Here is a 15,898-nt window from a genome sequence, read left to right as displayed (position 1 = left end):
AGGGAAAGCCGCATTAATGAGGTCAGGATTTGCAGTTGGCTGGCCGTCATCTCCTGGAACCAGTTTTCTGGCCTCAACTTGGATTCTTTCCCGCTCCTCCGTTGTGAACAGGATTCGGAGGAGCTGTTGACAGTCATCCCAGGTCGGCTGGTGAGTAAACATGACACTGTCTAACAACGAGGTTAGATCTTTGGGATTATCTGAGAACCGAGCATTTTGGGACTTCCAATTGTATAAATCACTGGTGGAAAAAGGCCAATACATGAGACGGGAGAGCCCGGTATCATCGAGCGATCCTATTTCTCTGAGAGGCAGGGCTACAGTGGAGTCAGGGAGTCGGGAAGCTTGGTCCCGCTGTACGCGGCCTCGTGTTCGGCCGGCCGGTCCCCCCAGGTTACTTTCGCTCTCGGCTGCTTCCGCTTCTCAGTTTCCCTCTACGGAAGCACCACCCTGGGGGGCTGGGTCCTGCGGGATAAGGTGCGGATATGGTGGGGGAAATGTGGGTTCCAACGTTAGGGGGTCCTGGCTGTCCGGCAGCACAGGGGCCGAGGGAGCAGAGGGAGTCTTTTGTCTTGTAGGTCGCGTTACTAGGACTTTGCAGGGCTCAGGGATGAATGGAGTTATCCAGGGTGGTGGGTTTTCCACAAGATCCTGCCACACTAGAATATAAGGAATTTGATCAGGATGTCCTGACTGCCCTGGCAGGAAAATCTTAGTTTTTACCTTAGTAATAATAGAGAGACAGAAAGTTCCTTCAGAGGGCCACCCTACGCCGAAAGAGGGCCACTCCGAACGGCAGAAAGTAACTAGCTTTCCCTTCTTTAGTTCTACACTTAAGTTACGCCCCCGAGCCTTCACATCCTTAAAATTGGTAACAAGGAGTGAGAGCGGCGTGCTCTGGTTGTTGCCCATCTTTGGACTGCTCCTACAAAGAGAAGGGGGGACGAAAATGAGTGTGAAGCAGAGGGGAGTATCCAACAGGTCCGGTCCTGGAAGGGGAAGAAAAGGTTTTATGTTTCGTTTTGGGCTTACACTTAACACTTAACAATAACGGACAGACAGTAATAACGATGAGCATTCGCGAGCGCGTGTCGGACTTCCGACCTGAGTCAGACGGGGCAACCAAGGATGGAGGCCCCCAGATGGGCACTGGGGAACGTCTCCCATCAGTCCCGAGTGGCTGTCTTCTAGCGCGTCCGCCAAGACTGTGCCACTTACAGAACAGACCAATACAGATTACAGATTACGGATTTCGCGAAATTTCAGGGAGACAGACAGAGACAAAGACAGAGACAGTGACAAAGCCGGCTTACCTACAGATTAAGATCCGTTGACTTGGGGGTCTGGTGGGCTTGGGGGAAATCCCGGACGAGCCCCCATTTGTTATGCCCAGACCGTTTATTCCCCGAAGAAGACCACCAGAGTCCAGAGTCAAAGCTAAGCAGCAAGGATCTTTATTACAGGTTCGAACCTGGAACTCTCCTTCGCTCGTGAAACGAGACGGGCAGGAGAGCTCCCCCACTCAGCTCTGAACAATGTTATATAGTCTAAGAAAAGTGGGCATAGAGTTATTATACAAATCAGATATATGATTGGCTAGTGTTTGAACAAGGCGATTTGGCTAACTATGATTGGTTCCTGCCATTTCTGATATTTTGGTTCAAACTTTGAGGCGGGAGAGCAGGTTTATGGCAGCAAGAGTTTATCTTACTTAAACACGTCTTGTGACCTTGCCTCAGAACTTACAAAATCTCTGGTATGTGCAAAACAAAATCTCTGGTACGTGCAGAAAACCAGGTACTCACAGAACTTACGAAATCTCTGGTATGTGCAAAGATTAGAGAGCAGAACAAGGGTGTAGCGGGTGGGGGCGGGTACACATCTATCTTTGTGTCCTTTCAGTTGCTGGCTTTGCATTTCTCTTTCCTACAAAATCACCAAGGCCTCGACCTACTCACTGCTAAAAAAAAAGAGGACTCTGTATATTTTTAAATGAAGAGTGTTGTCTTTACCTAAATCAATCTGGCCTGCTATATGACAACATAAAAAAACTCAAGGATAGAGCCCAAAAACTTGACAACCAAGCAAACAATAACGTTGAACCCCCCTGGACACTCTCTAATTGGATGTCCTGGGTATTCCCAATTTTTAGTCCTTTAATATCTATTTTTTCTGCTTCTTTTATTCAGACCTTGTGTCTTTCATTTAGTTTCTCAATTCATACAAAACTGCATCCAGGCTGTCACCAATAATTCTATATGACAAATGCTTCTTCTAACAACCTCACAATATCACCCCTTAACCCAAAATCTTCCTTCAGCTTAATCTCTCCCACTCTAGGTTCCCACATCGCCCCTAATCCCTCTTAAAGCAGCCCTGAGAAACATTGCCTGTTACCTCTCCAAACAACCCCCCAAAATTTTCACCATCCCAATGCTTTACCACTATTTTGTTTTATTTTTCTTATTAATATAAGAAGACAGGAATGTCATGCCTCTGAGCCCAAGCTAAGCCATCATATCCCTTGTGACCTGCATGCATACATCCAGATGGCCTGAAGCAACTGAAGATACACAAAAGAAGTGAAAATAGCCTTAATTGATGACATTCCACCATTGTGATTGGTTTCTTCCCCACCCTAACTGATCAATGTACTTTGTCATCTCCCCCACCCTTAAGAAGGTTCTTTGTGATTCTCTCCACCCTTGAGAATGTACTTTGTGAGATCCACCCCCAGCCCGCAAAACATTGCTCCTAACTCCACTGCCTATCCCAAAACTTATAAGAACTAATGATAATCCACCACCCTTCGCTGACTCTCTTTTCGGACTCAGCCTGCCTGCACCCAGGTAAAATAAACAGCCTTGTAGTTCACACAAAACCTGTTTAGAGGTCTCTTCACATGGACGCATGAGACAAAATTTCTAAGTAACAAAGCATTCACAGTGTGGCCTGACTGCTTCTACCAACCTATGTTCAGATGCAGGAGCAAAGAAATGGATTAAAGTTGGAAATTATATTAATATGAAGGGGAAGCAGAGCATAAAAGTTTGGAAAATTTGTAGCCTAACCATGTAGTAGGAAAAAAAAAAAAAAGCCTATTTTCAGGGCAAGAATCCAAGTGGCTGCGAGCAACCACTTGTTAGGGAGATTACCAAGACTGAAAGGGAGCCAAGTGCTAATCTGCAAGACAATGGAAAAAAGGCCTTGAAGGCATTTCAGAGACCTTCAAGGCAGCTTCTCCCACCACAGGCCACAGGGACACTGTGCAGCCTGGGGACACTACTCCCTGCATCTAGGCAACTCCAGCTCCAATCTCTGCTCAAAGGGCCCCAAATACAGCTCGGTCCACCACATGGAGGCTGCCAAGACTTATGGCTTGCACCACCAAGAGGGTTAAAATTAAATCCCCAGTGTTGGAGATCAGGCCTGGATGGAGTTGTTTGGGTCATGGTTGTTAATCTTTTATAGCTTTGTGCTGTCCTCACAATAGTGAATGAGTTCTCGTGAGATTTGACTATTGTTGGTTTTTTGTTTGTTTGTTTCTGAGATGGAGTCACCCAGGCTAGAGTGCAGTAGCACAATCTTGACTCACTGCAGCCTCCACCTCTCCGGTTCAAGCGATTCTTGTGTTTCAGCCTCCCAAGTAGCTGGGACTACAGGCATGTGCCACCATGTTCAGTTAATTTTATATTTGGTTGTTTAAAAGCATGTGGTACCTCTCCTACTTTCTTGCTCCCACTGTCACCATGTGAGATGGTGGCCACCCCTTCACCTTCAGTCATGATTGTAAGCTACCTGAGGCTCACCAAAAGCAGATGCTTGTATCATGCTTCTTGTATGGTCTGAAGAACTGTGAATCAATTAAACCTCTTCTCTTTATAAATTACCCAATCTCAGGGTTTTTTAATAGCAATGCAAAACTGACTAATACAGTATCTAAGATTATTTTCTTCAGTCAATTTTTGGGAAAGGAATTAGTAGGTCAAAGAGCATGAATATATTTATATTGACACAGGTTCTTGACATGGGTCCCCAAATTGTTCCTCACAACTGGTTATTCTTATTTGAAATCCATCAGCAGTGTATGAAAAGTACCTATCACTCATAAGCTTGAAACATTTTGATATTACATTTTCTTTCTTTTTTTTTCTTTTTTTTTTTTTTTTTTTTTTTTTTGAGACAGGCTCTTGCTCTGTCACCCAGGCTGGAATGCAATGCATGATCTCAGCTCACTGCAACCTCCACCTCCTAGGTTCAAATTATTCTCCCACCTCAGCCTCCCAGGTAACTGAAACTACAGGCGCACACCACCACACCCAGCTAATTTTTGTATTTTTAGTAGAGATGGGATTTCACCATGTTGGCTAGGCTGATCTTGAACTCCTGACCTCAGTTGATCTGCCACCTTGGCCTCCCAAAGTGCTGGGATTACAGGTGTCAGCCACCACACCTGGCCTTGGTATTATAAATTTTAATGGCAGTATGACATATAAAATTGTTATACTGGTGTATTTGTCTGTTTTCGTGCTGCTGATAAAGGCATACCAAATACTGCTCAATTTACAAAAGAAAGAAGTTTATTGGGCTCACAGTTCCATGTGGCTGGGGAGGCCTCAAAATCATGGTGGAAGGCAAGGGGTAGCAAGTCACGTCTTACATGGATGGAAGCAGGCAAAGAAAGCTTGTGCAGGAACCCTGCCCCCCCTTATAATAACCATCAGATCTCATGAGACTTACTATCACAAGAATAGCACAGGAAAGACCTGCACTCTTGATTCAGTTACCTCCCACCAGGTCCCTCCCACAACATGTGGGAATTCAAGATGAGATTTGGGTGGGGACACAGTCAAACCATATCAACTGATCCAACAATATTTTGGATTTCCTAAGATGGCAAATGTTTATTAGTGATTTGTATTTTTGTGGATTTTCTGCTTAGGATCTTTTGTTATTTTTCCATTGTTGTATTAGTATTTTTCTTACAGAATAGGGTGTTAGGTAGACTTTTCTACTCTCTTCAATCTAGGTTTAGACTTAAAGCTGAAGTCCAGAGGTTCCAAGTAACCTACATGCTAAAGAAAGACATAAAAATACCATCAAATTTGTGAACAGAGAGTTTTCCTTACCCTCAAGGTTTACAAAAATAGCCCTACAGCCTCTTCCCACCCCCATCTGCCACTCCATACAAAGTACAGGGTTAAGAAGTAAGAATAATACAATTCAGAGACTAGTTATTTTGGCAATTCAAGAACTATTTTTGTAGCATTTTTCTAATCCCTATACCCATTTCTTGAAGTCACTCCTAGTAGCCAGAAACTCAGCTTTTGGTGGTACTAGGAATGGAGACATGACCTGGTGGTTTGAAACTATGCAGGGCACAATTAATTAAAAAAATAACCAGCCCGGGCGCAGTGGCTCACGCCTGTAATCCCAGCACTTTGGGAGGTCGAGGCTGGGGGATTACAAGGACAGGAGTTCAAGACCAGCCTGGCCAACATGGTGAAACCCCGTCTCTACTAAAAATACAAAAATTAGCTGGGCATGGTGGCAGGTGCCTGTAATCCTAGCTACTCAGGAGGCTGAGGCAGGAGAATTGCTTGAAACTGGAAGGTGGAGGTTGCAGTGAGCCCAGATCTTGCCACTGTACTCCAGCTTGGGCAACAAGAGTGAAACTCCAACTCAAAAAATAAAATAAAATAAAATAAAAAACCAGAAGATTTTGGAATCTGCCCAAGAGTGTGCTAAGGGATGAAAAAGAAATTTTGACACAGTACATTTTCAAACAATAGTTAAAAAAAAAAAAACGATTTCATTTCTATACCCAAACAAGTAGAAATAACTCAATGATCTATTATACTTATTAAAATAATTTAAAGTGCTATTTCTGACAGTGTTAATATGTGTTGAAATAGTTTTCTCAATTTGTCTTTTGCCTTTTATTTAAATTTGTTATTCAATATACTGTGTTACATTAAAACTATTAGCCTAACTTGCACTTTAAATGAACCTTTTACCATTCATGATTTTGTAACATCATGCTTTGAACATTTGGAAAATACTGCATTACTGAATTATTCAAACCTTCCAAGTAGTGACACATTTCATGATACGATAAAATAAAATGACAATCACTAATATCACACTAACAATATTTTTAGCATCTTAATTCTGAAGTTTTCATGCTCAGAGTACTGGATAGTTTTCCAAAACACTAACTTTTAGTTGAAAGCTTAAATTTTTTTTTTTTTTTTTATTGATAACAAAATACTGTCAGTTGTTTTCCTTGAGATGACAGGCTTACTTCATTCATTTTTGAGAAAATGTCTGCCAAATATCCAAGTCTGAATAATCCTAATTTGTCTGTCAATTGTTCTTTCAAGTAAAACTAGTGCCCCATGAAAAAAATCAGCTAGTTTGGCTCACAACTTCATCACACAAGTGCTTTTCCACAAGACAAATATTGTATTTTTGTATGCAGCAAAAGTGCTATATGAATGACTTATTTGCCACACAGCATATTTAGAAGCCATGTACTAAAGAGTTAATATTTAATCAAATTAGTTGGGCATGGTAGCATTTACTTGTAGTCCCAGCTACTTGGGAAGCTGAGACAGGAGGATTCCTTGAGCCCAGGAATTCGGGTCCAGCCCGGGTAACACAGCAAGATTCCATCTCAAAAAAATAATTAGTAAGTAATCATTTTTACTACCTCATCAGTATATTCTTGATGTGAAACTACATTTTTTTCTGAGTCCCCAGTGGCAAAGAATCTTAGAACTCAGTACAGTTTGGTGCCCCTGCCTTGATTTGTGCTAAGGAGACAGAGGTTTGACCCAGCATTGCTTTTGCATTATCAGTATAAATGTAAACACAAAAAATGGCAAGTAATGTCTTAGTTCTGTTTTAAAAATTGTTCTGGCCTTATAGATCCCCTGAAAGGGTCTTGGAGATCCCTATGGTTTCATGGGTCATACTTGAAGAAACACTATTATGTGTGATACCATGATAGTGAGTGAAATATTCATAGGTTAATTGATGGTGATGCTGACAGACATTTCAGACAAGTAACACAAATTTTAAAGCCAAATTTATCCAAAGTGACAGTATAGTCAAGAAAATCAACCTGCCACCAGATTGGTAACTGGTCTCCCAGGAGAATCCTGCTCTTTCAGAGGCTCAGCTAGGCTACTGGCCAGGCAAGCACTCAGCAGTGACATTAATCTGATTAGCCTTGATGAGAGTTCATGTTGTTGAACCCATGTGTAATCTCCATTCCTGTTGTCAAGGCCACTTTGTTCATAAGCCCTTGATGAAGCACTTATTGATGAAGCTAGAAGCTGGATGTTATGCATACAATGGGTCTTCTTGTCTAGCTGGTAACTGCAAGACTCTTCAGTCAGTGACTTTTGGTAGGAATTCGCATGAGACAAATCCTCATATTCTGTTCTTATTCTGGAGGTACACAAAAATACCTTTTGCCCAGATCTCCTTATCTTCATTCCTCCAATTGTGTATCTTTCAAGTCATTGAATTTCCAGTGACAATCACTAGTGACTGTCAATATGATCCATATTTTTGGCCATCTCTCCTTCCAGGCAGAGGGGGCAAGCAGACCAATATACTGCTTGAAGTCCTGCTCAGTAGAAGTATTTCATTTCCTTACTGTCATCTCAGACCACCTCTGAGTTGGGCCATAATTATGCATCAATTCACTTCCATCTGTGTCAGCATATCACTCAGAATCATATGTAAACCAGGCCTGAATTTTTTTTCTTCCTCAGTCAGGGGGAACGCCCCATGAGGTCAGAAGTATGAGTTGAAGGACAGGCAGCAATGCAATAACAGTACATTTCATGAGAGCCTAAACCTCAATTCATGCAAATCACATATTCAGTATCTCTTTGAGCTCAGTCTCCTACCACTATCACTTTATAATGGGGTTTCACTGTTGATGTCCAACTTTAGAGCTTTTGGGATCAGATACATCCAGTTCATGATACTCATCTCAGATTGCCTGGTCATTTGATGTCCCATGGTCAGATATTTAATCTCTACCAGCACTGAGTGGCAAGAAAGATGCCATTTCTAAAAAGGTGAATGAATATCTACATAGCTTTGTTTTAAAATCTTACAAGCATGTATTATCATTCTTGTATGGGGATTTGCCAGAAGCTCCATGGAACAGCCCTAAAAGTCACAGACCTGCTGATTCATATGGCCTAAATGGTAAAATAACTTGTACTGTAACCTGGACCAGCTTCAGAGTCTTCTTTTGCTCTGAGCTCCATTCAAAACTCAGTAAATGGGCAAAGCAAATCACACAAATTAGATATATGTTGGCTCCAGATCCAAAGGAGGTCTACAAAATAACCACTTGTTTAATGCTAGTGGGTGGAAGATACATCAAGTTAACTTTTACTTTGGAGGAGAGATCTCAGTATATCCCGAACCCCAGGACCTTGGGAACCCAATACATTTTCATGGGATTTATCTCCTCCCCCAGCACAAATGTGTCTTAATAAAGTTTTGCAATAGATCTATAAGCATGATTTCATATATTATGTAGCCTAGATTATGACAGACAGCCACAGAGCTGAAAGCAACAGTGAATTTTTTTTTTTTTTTGTCTTAATAATGCAACAGCAAATTGCTTCTTGGTTGGAATAGAGAGAATAAAGCATTTGCCAGAGCAATAGCTGCATACTAGGTATCAGAGATTTTGTTGTTTTGATCCAGTAAAGAGATTACATATATAAAAGCAGCAGCATTTCCTGTCACCACCTGATTAAGTTTATGAAAATTGGCTGGGCACGGTGGCTCATGTCTGTAAACCCAGCACTTTGGGAGGCCAAGGCAGGTGGGTCACTTGAGGTCAGGAGCTCAAGACCAGCCTGGCCAACATGGTGAAATCCCATCTCTACTAAAAATACAAAAATTAGCCAGGTGTGGTGGCACTCACCTGTAATCCAAGCTACTTGGGAGGCTGAGGCAGGAGAATCACTTGAACCCGGGAGGTGGAGGTTGCAGACAGCCAGTATCAAGCCATGGCACTCCAGCCTGGGCAACAGGGCAAGGCTCCATCTAAAAAAAAAAAAAAAACTTTATGAAAATCCTCTATCACTCTCCAAAAGCCTACTACCATCATCACAAGCTAAATCTACACTCTTGCATCCCTCAAGACTTTCATGGTGACATTAATCTCCACAGACCTCACAGATGCACTATGGCTTTTGATTTAACATTTCGGTTGGTCAGAGTAATTCTAGTGGTTTCTCCTTGGCCCTTTTCACATTAGCCATCATTCTACAGGCAATGGAGCCAATTTGAAGAGTCTGTTAGTTTTCAAGTGTTTTCTGGGGAACTACAAATTCAGAAATAAAGAGAATTACCATAGGGTTCTTTGTGTGGACCCACTTGGCCCACTGTGAGAAGAAATTAGACCAAAGCTCCATATAACATCTAATGTCTATAAATTTCCACTCTATTCGGCCAAAGAGCATTTGAGTTCTCCAGGAATTAGCATCAACTCTTAAGTCTGTCCCAGTAATCCCAGAAAAATCTGGATGTTGCCCTCTTTCCAGTACACAGATAACCTATCAAACAGCCTCTAGTGACTTTGAGGAAGGCAAAGTGGAAAATTAACAGTATACTCTACTGGTAGAACTGTAGAATTGTTCCTCAAGGAGACGACCTTGCTCATATCTCAAAATCGGATGTCTATTCCTGCACCAGTTCCACAGTGTTTCTATTAATATAGCTTTATAATGTGTCTTCAAAACTGATGAAGTAATTCCTAATATTGTCAAAGATTATTTTGGCCATTCTTATACATTTGCTTGTCCTAATGAATTTTGGACTCCATTTGGCAAAGTACACACACACACACATACACACACACAAATCCTATTAGCATTTTTATTGAGATTGTTTGTTTGGATTTATAAATTAATTAAGGGAACACTTAGATTTTTGTAGCACTAAGTCATCTCATCAGTGAACATGATGCACCTACTTATTTGGAAATTTTATATCTTCTATTAAATTTTGTAATGTTCTCAGTAGAGGTCTTGCACATTTTTATTAGTTTTATTTCTAATTGGTCTCATCCCCAAAAATTAAGGTTTATTATAAGCTCACATTCTCATCCATCTACTCCCTTCTCCCCTTTATAGTCAAACTTCTAGAAAAGTCCACACTACATGTTTCCATTTACTCACTTCACTTCCTCTTAAACATAATGCAATTTGGATTCAATGAGCCCCACTTCATCAAAACTGCTCAGTCACCAATGAAATGCATAACGAAAAACTCAAAAAGTCTTTTCTCAATTCTTATTTTGCTTAACTTTAAAAAAAATTTACAGATTTAAAATTTTCATAAATTCACTTATTATAATTTATATTTCTATGTATTTTGACACATTCATAGAACATCATCACAGTCATAGACAAAACAGTTTCATCAGGCTAGGCACAGTGGCTCTCACCTGTAATCCCAGCACTTTAGGAGGCCAAGACGGGCAGATCACCTAAGGTCTGAAGTTCAAGACCAGCCTGGCCAACTTGGTGAAACCCCATGTCTACAAAAATTAGCTGGGAGTGGTGGCCTGCACCTGTAATCCCAGCTGCTCAGGAGGCTGAGACAGGAGAATCGCTTGAATCCAGGAGGGCAGAGGTTGCAGTGAACTGAGATCATGCTGCTGTACTCCAGCCTAGGAAACAGAGCAAGACTCCATCTCAAAAAAAAAAAAAAAGTTTCATCTCTCCCCAAATTCCTTCCTGCTGCCTCTTTATGGTGAGCCTCCATCTCTACCCTACTCCTGGCAACCACTGATTTGTCTCCCATCTTAATATTTTTGCCTTCTCTAGAATGTTAAATAAGTGAAATCATACAATATAAATGTTTTGCTTCTATCTTCTTTCACTTTCACAAAATATATTTGAGATTCATTCATGTTGCTACATGAATCCATATTTCCCAACTTTTATTGCTAAGAATTCCAATGTATAGATACACCACAAATTGCTAATTCATTTATTCAAGTTTGAGTTGTTTCCAGGTTTTGACAATTACTAATAAAGCTGCAATGAACATTCATGTACAGATTTCTATGTGAACATAACCTTGCATAAATCTTGGGTAAATATCTGAGAGTCAGACTGCTGCATTATGAAAAGCATGTTCTTATATGATAGAATATATGATGGCAAATCATAAATGTTTAAATGATTAAACCTGCTTAAGTCAACAAGGTTGTCAAACTGTTTTTCAAAGTGGCTGTGACAGCAAAATATTAGGATTCCAGTTGATCTACATCCTCACCAACATTTGGTAATATCAGGAATTTTTCCCTATTCTCATAGGTATTTTGGGCATTTCACTGTGATCATACTTTGCATTTCCATAATGAGTGCCATATCTTTTCATATGCTTATTTACCATCAACATATCTTTTTGAGTTGATTTGTGTATATTTTTTGCTTTTTTAATTGTTGAATTTTGAGCATTCTTTATATATTCTGAACACAAGTTTTTGTCGTTGGTGGTGGTGGTGGTTTTTTTGGTCAGAAATGTGACTTTAAATGTTTTCTCCCAGTCTGTAGGTTTGTCTTCATTTTCCACCAGTGTCTTTTTCAGAGCAAAAGATTTTAATGTTAATTGTTGGACTTTTCAGCAGCATTTGACATACTCACCTTTCAGGTCTCAGCTTCAGAAGGCTTAGCTGAATTAGCCTTCTTCAATATTTTTATCTCACTAAATTTCTACCATGCTACCCTCTATATTTTCTTTATGGCACCTCTTACACGTTGTAATTATTTTATTCATGTATTATGTTTCTTATGTATATTCCCCACGGAGTTGTAAACTCCATGAGTATTAAGTGGCCGTGTCTGCTGTTTCACAATAGTACTCTCAGTGACTAACAGAGAATCTGGCAAATAGTTATGGGAAGGAGGAAGGGACAGTAGGTCTTGAAGGAAAGGTCAAAGGTTATTCTGAGAATTTTAGCTCAAGAAATTGGCTAATTGTTAATAATTTAAATGAAAATCGAATATAGGCAGGAAGAGATGGCTTGAGAAAAAAGTTAATACATTTATTTAAGGCCTACTAATTTTAAACACCGGGAGACATGGTGGTATCTGCCAAATTTCTCCATGTAATTATCCCTCTTTTCCCATTATTAATAAGTACGTTAGGGGAAATAATTTGAGACTATACAAATATCTTATTTTTCCTCAAACTTTTGTCCACTGATTTTAGAATCCTTCCACATATTTTACCTGCAACAATCGTGTTTGTCTAATGGAAATTTTAAAGTTTCCTCATTCTTTTCTCATATATTAATTGGATTTTTCTATAAAAAATAAACTTTCCTTTCTCTCTCAAATATTTATTCAACTATTCCAAATCATATTCCTTCTGTTCGCCTTATTTGCCAGGCAAGTGAGGATTTAGCAAAACAACAAAAGAAGAGCAAATACCGTTTAAAAAGACAAATCACAAAGAATTTTCAAATTTTTCACATTAGCCTGTCAAACCGGATGAACTGGTCAAACAACAAAAAAGTTAGATTAAGATGAGGCACACAAATACCATTGATCAAAGCAACATGAGTCCATAGAAAACAAAGTTACCACAAAAAGACAAAAGTGCTTACTGACTGTGTGTGGTGTCTTAAGATCAAAAGCTAAGTCAATGCATTTTGATAACTAATGTTCACTTTGTTCCTCTCCGACCCTTACTGGGTAGAGTTTCTATATACAAGAAGAAATTAACTGCTTTATTTCAAAATGGGTAGTGGGTTTTTTTCTCTTTTTTTTTTAATCAACTTTTATTGTATTCAAAACAATGGATAGTGGTTTTAATGGTTTATTTGAGCTGAGGCTTTTTCCCTCCAACCAAGACATCTATTATTTTTCAGAGAAAACCCAACCAATACATTGTTAGGTTGAAGCAGTATAAATACTGATACCATCAAATGTTTCTGCCTTAAGAAAGATTATTTCCATGCCTGTATCAATAATCTTTTTTTTTTGGAAAATAGGTTGTCTTTGCAACAGATTGGTATACTGTGAAAAACAAACAAACAAATAAACAAACAAACAAAAAACCCACATCATTTGTCTGTAAGGAGAATAAGCATTGATTTTGGAAATAAGCCACAATTTCTTGGGTGACCTAAGAACAAGTCACCAAACTTGCCTCAACCTGATTTTCCCATCTATGAAACAGTAATAGTTTTTACCTACCTCATTAAGCGATGTCAGACATTAATTAATGTTCATAATGGGCTTGAGATCTATGATTAAAAGCTGTCATCATTGATGGAAAACAGAGCCATTCAACTGTTGAGGAGGAGTAAACAAATCGGAGAAGATGTGTAGTCCATGAGAAGAGATATTGAAGAGTGAAAAATTAGTCAGGAAAGCGGAAATGGAGACTGAGTCAAAAATCTCAACTGATCTATAAGTATTTATGATTTTTTCCCATGGAATTAAGTAATATACCTCCCTAATGTCTCAATAGGAACTAGTCTTTCCTACACTAAGATTCTTAACCTTTTAGTGCCATGGAGCCTTTAAATATTTTAGCAAAGCCTATGGACTATTCTTGTAATCATTTGTAAATGGTTTTAGAAATATGCAGGATTACGAAAGAAACCAATTTTATCAAGACACAGTTTTCAAAATGTTTTCAAATGTAATTTTAGAGTAATATGTATGCTTCTTTATTAAATTAAATGAAATCTCAGTCTGGTAACTACCATAATTTTAAAGGAGTGATGATTATAAACAACACTTTGAGATATTTGCAGCAACTCCAATGCAATATAAAAAATTCTGTGTTTTCTACTGATGACAAAGTTAGGGGAATTATTCTTAATACTGTGCTATGTTGTCTACATTTACAATTTTTTTAATGTTAGGTTTAATTAGGAGTTACTGAAAATAAAGATGTATTTTACCCCACCCAAGTTCGTGAACCCTTTAGATTTTATTCATAGGTTCTTTTGGGATATTTGGATCTCAGGTTACAAGAAACCCTATTCTATACTTATCCTAGAATTTCTAGGGTAATACTAAGAAATAAATATTATTTCTCAATGTGTAATCAGGTAATCACAGATACAAGTGTTTATTAAAATGCAAATATGTTGGCCTTTTCCTAGACTTACTAAATCAAAACTAGGGCTGGAGAATAGCTGTGAATCCCTATTTGTAGTAAGTACCCAGCTGACTGACTTATATACTAAAGTTTGAGAATTGCTACAAAGTTGATTACCTCAATAGTCATCTTCAGTGGAATCATAGTTATCAAGCCAGAGAGTCTCAAATGTTAGTTTGAGATATTATAAGACAGTAGCTCTGAAAGGGATTAAGAAATTTTAATTTTTCAACAGGCACTTCAAATATTACGAGGAATATATTCTCAATTCCATTAGGAAAAATATTCCTAACCAAAGACATTAAAAGTCCAAGTAAAAAATCTGCCTGAAAATGAGAGGTGCTGCTGAGCAGCTTCACATCAGAATCTTCATAACAGTACTCCACTCCTTTTCCTTTTCTGCACCAATTAACATTCTTTTTTTTTTTTTGAGATGGAGTCTCGCGCTGTGTCACCCAGGCTGGAGTGCAGTGGCGCGATCTCGGCTCACTGCAAGCTCCGCCTCCCAGGTTCACGCCATTCTCCTGCCTCAGCCTCCGAGTAGCTGGGACTACAGGCGCCCGCCACCACGCCCGGCTAGTTTTTTGTATTTTTAGTAGAGACGGGGTTTCACCATGTTAGCCAGGATGGTCTCGATCTCCTGACCTCGTGATCCACCGGCCTCGGCCTCTCAAAGTGCTGGGATTACAGGCTTGAGCCACCGCGCCCGGCCAACATTCTTTAAAAGAGTGTCCTTACATACAACAGTTAAATACAGAATCAATGCATTATGTCACAGAAGATACAAAGGAACAGTGGCACTTTTTTCTGCATTTAAAACATCATGCACTAAACTGGTAGGCAAAAATTTGTCATCAACATGAAAAGCAATAATTATAGAGTAATAGGGTTGCAGAAGATCTAAAGATCATCTCAAGCTTTCAGTTACTACCTTTTTTGCTTCTGCCTCACAAATCTTTATCCCTATCCAGAACTCTCTGTAATTTGATTTCAGACCAGTATATCCAACCGCCTGCTAGACATCTATTCCTGAATATTACAGACAGCTACAATCCAAAACTGAAATCATCACTTTCTCTCTTATATTGTTTGTCTGGGGTTTTGGAACCCCCATCTTACAAGGCATTCAGAAGTTATCCTGGACTTCTTCCTAATTTTTTCTTTGCTAGGAGACACTGCGACACTTTTGGGGTGTTTGACCAACTTTAAAGCGTCAGCAGTGGCCTAGCATCCCTTAAATCTGCATTTTTCTTTCTTTCTTTTTTCTTTTCTTTTTTTTTTGAGATGGAATCTCACTCTGTCACCCATGCTGGAGTGCAGTGGCGCAATCTCAGCTCACTGCAACCTCTGCCTCCCGGGTTCAGGCAATTCTCCTGCCTCAGCCTCCTGATTAGCTGGGACTATAGGCACATACCACCATGCCCAGCTAATTTTTGTATTTTTAATAGAGACGGGGTTTCACCATGTTGGTCAGGCTAGTCTCAAACTCCTGATCTCGGGTGATACACCTGCCCCAGCTTCCAAAAGTTCTGGGATTACAGGCGTAAGCCACCGCACCCAGTCAAGTCTGCATTTTTAGAGTGCCAGTCTCCAATATGTCTAATGTTGTAAGATGGACATAGTGCTTGGATGCTGTGTATCCTTCTGATACAGCTTTCGTGCCCCAAACTAACTCCAAAAACACAACTACAGCCCTAGGAAAGTGTAGGAGATTATGTTTTACATGAGT

General features: G+C 39.6%; 1 long non-coding RNA gene across 1 annotated transcript in view; it reads right to left on the bottom strand.

Annotated features, from left to right (window-relative positions):
• The window catches only part of LOC106998871 (uncharacterized), a 67,576-nt gene extending 53,169 nt beyond the window's left edge, over positions 1 to 14,407 (bottom strand). The window contains exons 1-3 of the long non-coding RNA XR_001445435.3: positions 14,287 to 14,407; positions 13,254 to 13,349; positions 8,963 to 9,084 (exon numbers count right to left, since the gene is read on the bottom strand). This is a non-coding gene — a long non-coding RNA (uncharacterized LOC106998871). The remainder of the gene's footprint in view (positions 1 to 8,962; positions 9,085 to 13,253; positions 13,350 to 14,286) is intronic.
• Positions 14,408 to 15,898: the final 1,491 nt, after the last annotated feature.

The sequence above is a fragment of the Macaca mulatta genome, chromosome 6 (assembly GCF_049350105.2).
Source record: "Macaca mulatta isolate MMU2019108-1 chromosome 6, T2T-MMU8v2.0, whole genome shotgun sequence".
NCBI classification, from domain to species: Eukaryota; Metazoa; Chordata; class Mammalia; order Primates; family Cercopithecidae; genus Macaca; species Macaca mulatta.
The sequence above is the reverse complement of the archived record's forward strand: the minus strand, read 5'-3'. Positions and strand labels throughout refer to the sequence as shown.